The sequence below is a fragment of the Triturus cristatus genome, chromosome 7 (genome assembly GCF_964204655.1).
Source record: "Triturus cristatus chromosome 7, aTriCri1.1, whole genome shotgun sequence".
In the NCBI taxonomy this organism is placed as follows: domain Eukaryota; kingdom Metazoa; phylum Chordata; class Amphibia; order Caudata; family Salamandridae; genus Triturus; species Triturus cristatus.
In genome coordinates, this window is record NC_140590.1 from 461897542 (window position 1) to 461910440 (window position 12899).

Below are 12899 nucleotides of genomic sequence, written 5' to 3' on the forward strand. Positions count from 1 at the left end.
GCCCAGTGGGAGAACCAAATGTAAATTGCCCGCATGTGTGAACCAGTATTTGCTGCACGCTTTCCAGTGTGGCTGTCCATTCACAGTCACCGGCTGCTTGGTGAATGATGGCTTCCCTGCTAACAGCCACAAACGCCGAAGCAGGACAGCACCAACAACAACCCTTCAGCCACCCTCACTCCCTGCAAGTCCTAATCACCTGTCGTACAGGTTGTCTAATGGCAACAACACCATCATGCCATGTGCATCACTTTAACCATAGAAGAAGCATCTCATCACCAAGGTGGAGCCTTACACCCACGAACCACCAAGAATCCAAGGAAGCACTTGAGCACCATGCGAGACCAATTGTCCAGAGACTATGGTAGTCCCACCCGCACCTGGGTACTGTTAATCACACCCAACCAAGTGTCATCTACCCTTTTGGTTCTCTTTGGTGATCCTGCATCGCCCCCGCACGGCCTACACAAAGCCCAGCACAATCCACAGTGTCACGTGACGACCCATCCGAAAGGGCATAAAGGGAAACCCCACACAAGAGATGGGCCTGAAGCTGCTTCACCAATAGATACCGGTAGGCACCGGCACCTCAGAGGAAGATGTTCAAACATCCTCAGTTCCAGCCCAGTCCTTACAAGGTTGTCCTTCACGGAATCAGGACACTCCACAAGAAAGCTCGGCAGCGGACTCCACTAATGTTGCTGATGCACCCCAGTTAGAACTTTTGACACCAACCACACCTCAGTGAGAGCAAGCATTGTATGGGTGGATTTTAACCCAACTGACATGCTATAGAAGGATCCAGACTCCATCTACACCCGCGTTCGTGCCCAGAATCCTCTGGTCAAATCATGGAGACGAGCAGTGATGTCCGGGTGCTGCCGGCTGCACCTGTCCACTTGTCCAGTGTTGTCCTTCAAACTGCCTCTAAAGACTGAATGAGTCAGTGGTGCCTAGTTTAATTTATTTCCATATGTTGTACTTGATGTTTTTTTTCGTTTAAGTTTTGGAGGAATGTAGTTTCCTGCTGAACACGTTGCTACTTCTAGCCACTCCTAGAGGGCTACTTTTACAACCATCCCACAACCAACCAACACAGGCGTCACCGGTCAGGTGACCCTGTCAATAAAAGGGCCCGAGAGCACGTGCTCGTGGACACTACTCTACTTCACTAACTAGTTAGTGTCTGTGTTGTCCTTTATTTTAGCATGTGGGCCTCAGGACAAGAACACCACAGCTTTTTCAGCTCGCATTGGCATTTATTTTACAATGACAAAAAAATAATTGTGTTTTAAAATTACATGAAAAAGTTTCCTGCGTGCATGTTTCTCTTCTGTGTCTTTCCATGTCAGAAACTAATCAAAATAGAATTCATTTCACAGTGCTGTTTACTTGTTGAACTTAAATGTATTGATGTGTATTCCTCAAGAAGGAAGCCATGTGAAGAATGTTTCTGTATCTGTAACAAATTCAAAGTTCTTGACCTGAGTCCGCTCTAGGGGTCATTCATCAGTTGAACTATTCTTTTTATTTGTTTCACAAATGAAATGTTATTTCCTTTCTTTCCTTTGTACACCTTACAATTATGCCTGAAAGTAGGTGTTCCTAAATGCTTTTTATTTGATGTATCATATTTCTTGAAAAGTTATTTGTTTATTTGTATGTACCTATATTATTACAGCCCCATTGTGTTAGATCTCACCATGTTAAGTGTGTGGCTTTCTGTGCCTGAAAACTATAAAATGTGGATTATTTTGGGAGATGTGCAAGACTTTTTATTTCTACAATTGCTAACTCCAAATCTCTCTAGCTACTTAGACTTTTCTTGTCTTATAAACTGAGCTGTCTCTATGTCACTTAGAATTATTGCTAACTTTCTTGTAAGCGGAGCCTAATTTAGTCTTTTTATTTATACTTAGACTTTTCTTGACTTTGAACCAAGCATATTATATGTTAGTCCTCTTGTTGAACTATACTGTGGTTTCTGGCTATTTGCTTGCTTTGCAGGTTGAACTTATGTTGATTCTCTAGAATTTGCAATGTTTGATGCATTATTGATTCTAATTTGAATTTTACTAATTACCTTTTGCCTTCTGTAATAATTTTTACATTTGAATAAACCTTTGTAGTTCTGACTCGGAATTGTCTCATGTGAAGATTTCTATTATTTGCACAAGGGTCATCATCAAATGAGAATCACACAGCCCCAGTTCTGCGTTTCAACCCTTTTGATTTATTAATTAAAAGCATTGACAGGTCTAACCTTTAAGATACTGTCTGCCTTGTCACAGCGTTGTTTTTTCCCCCCAAAACACACATAATATACATTCATAGAGTGACTTTTTGTCTGTGGACTTCATCCGTTGGTCTGTCAAATTGTCATTCCCATGTTGCTTCTGCCCACCACAACATGCAGCGCGGAGCAATTAGGTTTGGCTGTTAAGGCAGCTTTAGATGTCTCACTAGAGTACTAGACTATGGTTTTGCCTACTATATCATGCATAATTTACAAATATAGACAGGCTTATGATAAGCAGACCTCATCAACTGTTTTGTTAAATTGTCATTTACATTTTGTTTTCGCCCACCACAATATACAGAATCAGGCAACGGGCCAGCCTACTTTATCCATTGGCTCGCCTCACTTCTAATGGCTACAGAAAGCCTAGGCTCTTTGCCTACAGCCACCTAAAAATGGTTCCTTTCTCTTCATTTGCAAAGCTGGTTTGATGCGTTTTTTATTGTATTTATTTTATTATTTAATTTTTTAATTCTGCCTAATTATCTTGCCTGCACTCTTCTTTAAAGTTTATGCTATAAAGTGTTTAACCCCTTCCAGCCGTCCAACACCACAGTGCTCGTGTGCGTCGGACAGCTCCTGGCTGTCTGCACACATGGCACTTGAAATCCTTCTGGTGAGGGCACCAGAGGGATTTCCTTCCCCCCCTTAAACAGTCTCGGAAGCTGGTGAAGAGCATCCCCAGCTCCCGAGGCTGTTCTGTTTTTTTCACTGAAATGACGATAAGTGCGCACGTAGTGCTGACGTCCTTTCAGTGAAACTCAAACTGAAATGAGCCGATTGGCTCGTTTCAGTTTCACTGCTACGGTGCTCAAGGGGCTATCTCAGCCCCCTGAGCACCAAGACAGATGTAAGAGATCATTGGAAAGGGGAGAATCTCCCCTTTCCAAAGGTACCCCTCCTTAGTGGATCAGTCAATCAGTCAGGGAGTTTGTAAAGCATGCTACTCACCCGTGAGGGTCTCAGGGCGCTGGGGGAGGGTGGGAGAGTAAGCAGCTCCGTTCAGTAGAAGAGCCAGGTCTTGAGGGTCTTTATGAAGATGTTCAGAGAGGGGGGCGCATCTGATGTCAATCGGGAGCTCATTCCAGGTCTTGGCTGCAATGTGGGAGAAGGCTCCTCCGCCCCTTCTTGTTCTGCGGATGAGCGGGGTTTTGATGAGGTCGGTGGATCGGAGGTTTCTCTTGGGTACATGGAAGGATATTCTCTCGTTAATGTATTGGGGTCTGGTGTTGTGGAGGCATTTGATGGCGTGGGTGAGTATCTTGAATGTTACTGTCTTCTCAAGGGGGAGCCAGTGGAGGTCTTGCAGGTGTTGGCTGATGTGTTCTTGTAGAGGGATGCCGAGGACGAGTCTTGCTGCGGTGTTCTGTATGGTCTGGAGTTTGCGGTGCAGAGACTTGTTGATTCCGGTGTAGAGATTGTTTCCGTAGTCTAGTCTGCTGGTATGAGTGCGTGGATGACGGTTTTTCTTGATTTAAGGGGATCCATTTGAGGGTCTTGCGGAGGATGAGGAGGGTGTTGCAGCAGGTGGAAGCAACAGCGTTGACCTGTCGGGTCATGGAGAGGGAGGAGTTGAATACGATGCCGAGGTTCCAGGCATGGTCCGTGGGGGTGGGCGGGGTGCCGAGAGTGGTGAGCCACCAGGTGTTGTCCCAAGCGCTGGATGAGGGTCCAAGAACAAGGATGTCTGTCTTCTCCGAGTTGAGCTTCAGGCAGGTGCTGCTCATCCAGGATGCGACGTCCTTCATTCCTTCCTGGAAGCTGAGTCTGGTGGTGATCGGATCCTTGGTGAGGGAGAGGATAAACTGGGTGTCGTCAGCGTAGGAAACGATGTTGAGTCCATGCTATCTGGTGATGGCGGCGAGGGGGCCATGTAGATGTTGAAGAGCGTGGGGCCGAGTGACAATCCTTGAGGTACTCCGCAGTTGATCTCTGCGGGCTTGGAGAGGAAGGGAGGTAGTCTGATTCTTTGAGTCCTGCCGGTGAGGAAGGAGTGGAGCTATTCGAGGGTGGTTCCCCCGTTTGCCGGCGGCGGGGAGTCTGGCGGCGAGTGCGCGATGGGAGACATAGGTCACATGGAGATCAAGTAGGATTAGGGCCGCGGTGTGGCCCTGGTCGAGGAGGATGCAGATGTCATCTGTGGTTTTGAGCAGGGCAGTCTCGGTGCTGTGCTTGCTGCGGAAACTGGATTGGGAGGGGCCGGGGGTGGAGTTCTCTTCAATGAATACTGTTAGTTGGGCGTTGATGATCTTCTCTGTGACTTTGGCCACGAAGGGGAGAAGGGAGATGAGTCGGTAGTTTTTGAGGTCCTAAGGATCTGCAGAGGGCTTCATGAGCAGGGGCTTGACTTCTGCATGTTTCCAGTCATCTGGGAAGGTGCTGGTTTCGAAGGTGGTGTTGATGGTGCGTCGTACTTCAGGTGCAGTGACGGCAGTGGCTCTCTGGAAGATGTGCGAAGGGCAGGGGTCTGTGGGTGCTCCTGTGTGGATGCCTTTCATGGTTGATTCAGTGTCTTTGGTGGTGGCTGGGGTGCAGGCGGAGATGGTGGGTTGGCTGGCATAGTTGGAGGGGGAGTTGTTTCGGGGTCCGGTGTCAGTTCGTTGAAGTTGTCATAGAGGGACTTGATTTTCAGATGGAAGGAGGAGCTGAGCTTCTTGCAGAGGTCCTGGGAAGGGGTGATGTCTGTGGCTCGTTGGGGGGGGTTTGATGAATTCTTGGATGATGCTGAAGAGTCCTTCGAGTTGCTGGCATAAGCGGTGATCTTGTTCTGGAAGAATGTTCGTTTGGTTGATGTGATGAGATGGTGGTATTCTGTCATGGCGTTCTTGTATGTGGTGCGGTCTTCCGACTTTTTACTGTTTCGACACTTCTTCTCTGTTCGTCTGCAGGTGCATCTGGATTCTTGGGAATCGGCGGGAAACCAGGTGGCTTTCTTGGGGTGTTGTCTGTCGAGGTTTCGAAGGGGTGCAAGTTCGTCGGCGCAGTTGAAGATCCATCTTTGTAGTTCTTTGGCTGCGAAGTTGGCGTCGGTCGAAGTAGAGGGGGCATCACGGTTGAGGGTGGAGTTGAGGTGCTCCTCGATGACCTTCCTCCAGTTCCTTCGCGTTGGCGTGGTGCAGGTTTGGGGCGGTGGGTTTGTTGACGTGGGAGTGTACGCAGTGGTGGTCCATCCAGAGGGATTGCATGGTGTGGCTGAAGTGGATGTTGTTTGCTCCTGCGAAAATGGGGTCGAGGGTGTGTCCTGCCTTGTGGGTGGGGGTGGTGACGAGCTGTTTTAGTCCGAGGTTGTCCAAGAGGGTGGAGGAGTTGGGGTCATTGAGGTTGTTGAGGTGGAAGATGAGGTCTCCGATGAGTATGTAGTCTCTGGATGTGATGGCGTGTGGTGCGACGAGGTCGGCGATGGTAGTGGTGAACATAGTTCAAGGTCCCGGGGGCCTGTAGGCAAGGGTGCCGCGTAGGGTGGATCTAGGGCTGGTCTGTATCCCTGCTTGGGGATCGCCGCAGGAGAGCGATCCCCAAGCAGGGATCCACCCACTAGGCACCAGGGAGGAAGGAGCGCCCCCTGGGCAAGGGCCTTTGCACCCCCAATTCGCGTGGCCATATTCAGTCTTTCTGCCCCCGGGGTCCTCTAAATGGTAGCTGAGCCGGGACCAAAAAAGCAGGTGTCCCGTTGCAAAACCAGTAGATCATTTTGATGTCTCCACAGTACGTTTTGGGCTGTTACCTGCTGCGGGCACTTGGCCCACCCACACAAGTGAGGTACCATTTTTATTGGTAGACATGTGGGAACGATGGTGCTAGGAAATTTGTGTCAGTCAGTGATCCCACAACCTTCCCACACAGAAATATGAATAAAATGTCATTTTTTCAGCTAAATTTGAGGTTTGCAGGGGATTCTGGATAGGAAAACCTTGGGGAATCCACGCAAGTCACATCTCCCTAGACTTCCCCAGGTGTCTAGTTTTCAGAAATGTGTGTATTTGGTAGGTTTCCCAAGATGGCCGCCGAGCCCGGGACCAAAGACGCAGCTGCCCCACTTGCAAAACAAGATTGTTCTGTGAGATAATTTTGATGTCTACACAATACTTTTTGGGCCCTTTCCTGACACGGGTACTTGGCCTACTCAGACTAGTGAGGTACAAGTTTTATCGAGAGACTTGGGGGTGGGTGGAAATTTGTGGCTCCCTGCAGATTCCAAAACTTTCCATCACAGAAATGTGAGGAAAATGATTTCTTTACAAAGTTTGAGGTTTGCAAGGGATTCTGGGTAACATAATCTAGTGAGAGCCACACAAGTCACCCTATCCTGGATTCCCCAAGATGTCTAGTTCTCTAAAATGTACAGGTTTGCTAGGTTTTCCCAGGTGCCAAATGAGCTTGGATCCAAAATCCACAGCTAGACACATTGCGATAAAAGGAAAAATTTCCACAGGAAAAAATGTGATGTGCCCACGTTGCGTTTTGGGCTGTTTCCTGTGGTGGGCACTAGGCCTACCCACATAATTGAAGTAGCATTTTTATGGGGAGACTTGAGGGAATGCTGGGTGGGTGGAAGTTTGTGGCTCCCCACAGATTCCATAACTTTCCATCACTGAAATGTAAGGAAAATGTGTTTTGTGTTTTTACAAAGTTTGAAGTTTGCAAGGGAGTCTCTGTAACAGAACCTGGTGAGAGCCACACAAGTCACCCCATCCTTACCGGATGCAAGCACGTAGAGGCGGAATTTCTGCACATGTGGACGTGCCCGACGGTGGAAGAATTCTGGGAAAAGGTATTGCAGCTTTTACGGACTGCCTCGGGCTGTCTATACCTAGGGAGGTAAAGATAGTCCTACTTGGACTTCTCCCATCACCAAAAAATAAGAAGCTGAGCAGGAAGTTTGTGTTGTTAGGGTTAATAATAGCCAAAAGACGTATCGCGATTGTGAAGTGAAAACCTACTCCCCCGAAGTGTGATAGATGGGTGAAAGATATGTGTGAGTGGGCAACAGCTGAGAGGGTAAGAATAAAACAAGTCTGAAGGGACGACAAATTAGAGGAAGACCTTCTGGCGTGGTTGGTAATGATAGCTGACCTGCCGCCCCCAACAGAGAAACAGTGAGAGAGGGGTATAGTGCACCCCTGGCATATTCGGGACAAATATAAGCTAAATGGTTGGGTAGACGCATTCTACAACGTTACATAAGGCAATATAGCCATCCGATGGGGGGTGTAGGGGAGTTATGGAGAACCGTTGGCATAATATATAATTGGAAAGCAAAGGTAATAATGATCTCTATGAAGGGGGTAAAAAGTTCAGTGAAACAGTCTACAGTTGAGGTTGTTAGGAAAACAAGTAATATTTATTTTATTTTTATTTATTTTATTTTGAAGGTTTTATATAGCGCGAACATGACCCTTGCGGGTATCAGAGTGCTTTACATGAGTCGAGAGTAGGAAACAAAAAAGAACACAGGAATACATAATAAAGTCTTGTAATACCGATATCACTTGCGGGCCATCTGTGCAATGTTTCATGATAATTTACTTAAAAGTAAGGATTTTACTTCTTTTTTAAAAGTGGTAAAAGAAGGGTTCCGTCTAGTTTGTGGGGGCAGTGCGTTCTAAATCCTAGGAGCGATTCCAGAGAAGGCCTGGTTGTATGTTTTCTTTTTGGCAAAGCATTGTGGTTTCAGCAGAAGATTGCTGGTACTTCTGGAGGATCTGTTTCCACAGGCGAGAACCAATTTCTGGGCCAAGTATCTCAGAGTATTGTGATGTAGGGCTTTATAAGTCATGCAAGCGATTTTTATTTGAATTCTGGCTTCGAGAGGAAGCCAGTTAAGAGCTCTAAGGTCGGGGTAATATGATCATTTCTTTTTGAGCCCATGATGAGCCTAGCCGCTGAATTGAGCGAGGCTCTTAGAGGGGCCATTGATGTTCTGGGAAGACCGCAAAGCATTGCACTCCCTAGTCTAGTCTTGGGATTACTAATGCTTGAACTGCCAGTTTGAAGTCATTTGCGGGAAGGAATGGTTTTAGTTTTCTCAATCTGATCATCTGAATGTTTGCACTTTTTGTTGCAGCACTAATATGTTTCTGCATGTTTAGATTTCTGTCAAGTATTAATCCCAGCAATTTTGTTGAATCAATAATATGAGTTTGGCAGTTGAGTGCTGTAAGTCGTTAAAGCCATTTTGGTAGTTTTGTTGGGAGGAGCGATTAGGAGGAATTCAGTCTTGAGGGTGCTTAGTTTCAGGTGGTTTTCCGCCCGCCAGGTCTGGGTTTTTTTAACAGTCGAATTGAGAGTTGTGATAGCATCCAGAGAGGTGATCCTTAAGTATGGTTGTGTATCGTCAGCGTACATATGATTGTGGATGTTTGAGGAGCTGAGAATTTCAGTCAGAGGCTCCATGAAAAGGTTTAAACATGTAGGCGAGAGGGATGAACCCTGTGGTACTCCTAAAGTGACTGTGACTGCCATAGACAGGGATTGATTGACCTTGAATCTTTGGGATCTATTTTGGAGGAAAGAGGTGAACCATTTAGTACTCCATAAGAATGGTAAGAATGTATAAATTACAAATGTGAAAATACCCTCTGGGTACGATAACATTACCCAGGATGTCTAGTTTAAAAAAATTTACAGGTTTGCTAGGGTTCCCCATGTGCCGACTAAGCAAGGGTCCAAAATCCAGAGCTAGCATTGCGAAAAAGGGTCAGTTTTCACTCAAAAAATGTGACATGTCCATGTTGCGTTTAGGGACGTTTCCTGCCACAGGCTCTAGGCCTTAACACACAAGTGAGGTACCATTTTTATTGGGAGACTTAGGGGAACACAGAATTGTAGAACAAGTGTTATTACTTATTGACTTTCTATGTATTTCTGCCTTCCAAATGTAAGACAATATGTAAAAAATAAGTCACTTTTAAAAATGTCTTCTAATTCACATTGTGGATACCCACAATTTATTTTGAAGATGTGCAAATAACTACTGCTTCTAAACTCTATATTTTGTTCCCATTCAGAAATACATAGGTGTCCTTGATACCTATTTTTCACTCTATATTTTCCCAAATGAATGGCTATATACCCGGTAGTTAATGAAAACCCATTGGAAGGCGCAGCTCAGTTATTGGCTCTGGGTACCTCGGGTTCTTATTGAACCTACAAGTGTTATATATCACCACAACCATAAGGGTCCAGCGGACATAACGGTATATTGCTTTAAAAAATCTGCGAGTTAGAAGAAGTTACATGTAAAAACGTTGGCACAAACAGCTGTTTTTTTCAACTCAATTTCAATATTATTTTAATTCCACTGTTAATTTCTATAGGATAACCTTGAAGGATCTACACAAATTTCCCTTTGCTAAATTCAGAATTTTGTCTACATTTCTGAAATGTATAGCTCTCCGGGATCCATTATTGCTTTCACACCCATTTCTACCACTAACTGGAAGGAAGTTAAAAGCACAAAAAATAGTAAATATAAGCTATGACCCAGTAAAATGCCAAAACTGTGTAGAAAAGTTTGGTTTTCTGATAAAAGTCTGCCTGTCCATAAAATCTGGGAAGATGGTGATTTCAGCACCACAAACCCTTTGTTGATACCATTTGTAGGGAAAACACAGATGCTTTCTTCTGCAGCACTTTTTCCCCATTTTCCCCCAAAAAACAAACTTTGCTGTATTTTGGCTAATTTCTGAGTCCACAACTGAGGAATTCACAAACCCTAGTGTGATGGATTCCGACCATCTGGCGATCACGACGGCGGCGGCGACCAATCCAATATGGCCGCCGCCGACTCTCCAGGAAGGGAAGTCAGCGGTCTAGCTGACATGGGAAAGGAGGCGGACGTGCCCGCTACAAAGATCCGGTGGGAGGTGACTGCCGGTGGTGACACGGCGGAATCGAGCGTCACGGAAGGAGAAGAACGAAACGTGAGGAACCCAGAGGAAGGAGTGTGGAGCGCGAGAGTCGAGGAGGGAGAAGAGTGGAGTACGAGCGTCACGGAGGGAGAAGAGTGGAGCGCGAGCGTCACGGAGGGAGAAGAGTGGAGCACGAACATCGCGGAGGAGGAAGAGAAGAAGGACAACGACCGCTCGTGGAGCACTGCCCCCGAGATCACTGCTCTCCCTGAAGGCGAGGAGACTGGGTCTCCCAACACCACGGCCCTGGAGGGTCGTGGAAGCAGGCAAGTCCCGGGCGGGTATTCCTCATTTCTTAAGGGACTGTGGGGACGCATGAAGGGCACCGACAAGTGATCACAAACTTCCCCTATGCACTAGACACCTCTTCACAGGCAGCAGGGCTCTGGTGACGGTCTGCACTACCCCACCCCTATTCTAAAAAGGACAAACAGATAGTCTAAGTCTGTTTTGTTTTTCTTCTTTATTTTATTTCCTTGGGTCCACGAGTGCCTGTCTGAAGAAACCTGGGACATCGAAGAAGCCCAAGGAGAAGAACCCGCAAGATACAAGCCCTATTCCTGTAGCCCTCATAAACCATACTGTTTTCTTCAGCATATGTGGAGCTAACATATGCAAATATAGTAATAAAAGTAGGAAAGAATACCTTATCTCGTTGTGTCACACATACTTATCCAGGAGAGGGCGGCGGGGTGGAAGCCCACCACAAGGGAACCACAACAGAAAGTGGTGTCAGAAGTGGGATATTTCTGTCTGGGAAAAGACAGGACCCTGAGGCCATAATTACCCAACTAGCAGAAGGGCAACGCCATCTGCAGCTTGTTTTTGAGGAACAGACCAAACAGGCACAGCGGGAAAGAGAGGCTCTACAGACTGCCTTAAAGGACCAAGCAGCCCTCTTAACCGCCAACCAACAAGTGCAAGACACTGCGGTTTTACGCCTTACAGACGCTATAGCAAGCGCCCGGGTACACCCGCAGGTACTGGGTTCAGTGCTCCAGAAATTCCAGCAAGGGGATGATCCGGATTATTTTTTTGTAAACTTCGAAAGGGTTGCTTCTACAGCCGCGTGGCCACCAGAAAGATGGGGACAATATATTGCACCTTTACTATCAGGGGAATTACAGGCCGCCTATCAGGCTGCCAACCCGGCCGGGGTCACTAGTTACGCGGACATTAAAAGGGCCATCCTTGAGCGGTTGGGTTGTGACCAGGAATACTATCGGTCCCGATTCCGAAAAGAAAAATGGACTATCGGCGACAACCTAAGGGCCCTGTATTATCGCATAAGGGATTTAGGGAATCGGTGGTTGCAACCCACCACCTCCTGCATTGACGAGCTCACAGAAAAAGTGTACCTAGAACAGTACTTAGAAGCTATACCCTATAACACCAGGGCGTGGATCAAGCAACACCCCAATCTTTCTGTTACGGTAGCTGTGGACCTCGCCTGTGCATACCACCGTTCTCTTGAGTTCAAAGCCCCTACACACAGATCTCAAATAGGACCCCTAAAGCCACCAAGTAAAACAATCACACTGTCCACAGAGCAAAGAGGTTAAGCACTCACCCGGCCCCTGCCCAAAACACCCCCCTCCGGACCGGTCCCGCCTGGGCCACAGTGTTTTCACTGTGCCGAGTGGGGGCACATAGCCCGGCACTGTCCTTCCCGCCCTTCCCCTCAAGAGCCTATGGAAGTAGGGTATAATCGAGGACGCGTATTGGTGACAGGAAAAACTCCGGACCGATATAGGAAAAAAATACACGTAAACGGAAAACCGGTTCTCGCATTCTTAGACACAGGATGTCACCATACAGTAGTCGACAAGGCTCTAATACGCGACTCCCAATTAGTAGACGACGAGTGCATACAGGTAACCTGTGTTCATGGAGAGAAGAAGGTGTATCCACTAGCCGAGGTACTGTTAGATATAGAGGGGGAGTCCCTGTTGAGAAAGGTGGGGGTGGTACCGGACTTCCCTGAATCAGTCTTGCTGGGAACAGACCATCCCAGGTTTCACGAATACCTACAGACATACACCCCTTCCCCAACCCCAGTGACATGGTTGCTTAACGCCCCTTTCCACAATGAAGAAATACAGGGAGCATCCCCTAAGACACCAAAAACACGAAGGGAGAAAAGAAGAGAACGGGCCAGGTATCTATCAGCTAAGCCTGTCTTATCCTCGCATATCTTTGCCTCCTCAGACATGCCTCAAGAAGCAGGATGAAGCTTCCGAGCAGCCCAAAGAGACGATACCACCCTACAAAATGCTTGGGAGCAGGTCCAGGAAGAGCAACCGGATAAGGTAGGACCCTTCTTTTGCGTAAAAAAGGGGCTTCTGTATAGGGTATCACAAGAAGGGGATAACCTAAAGGAACAGTTGCTGGTTCCCCATCCCTTCAGAGAACAGGTATTGGCCTTGGCCCATAGCCAAACTGGGGGTGAGCACTACGGTAAAGAGCACACCTTACGGTATCTATTGCCTAGGTTCTATTGGCCAGGGGTCTACCAAGAAGTAGCCAGATACTGTGCAGCCTGCCCCCGTTGTCAGTTGGTTAATGTCCCTTCTATCCCCAAAACCCCGCACCAGTCCCTACCTATAATAGATGTACCATTCAAAAGGGTAGGGATGGATCTGGTAGGACCCCTGATCCTGTCTGCTCGGGGACACCAGTACATTTTAGTC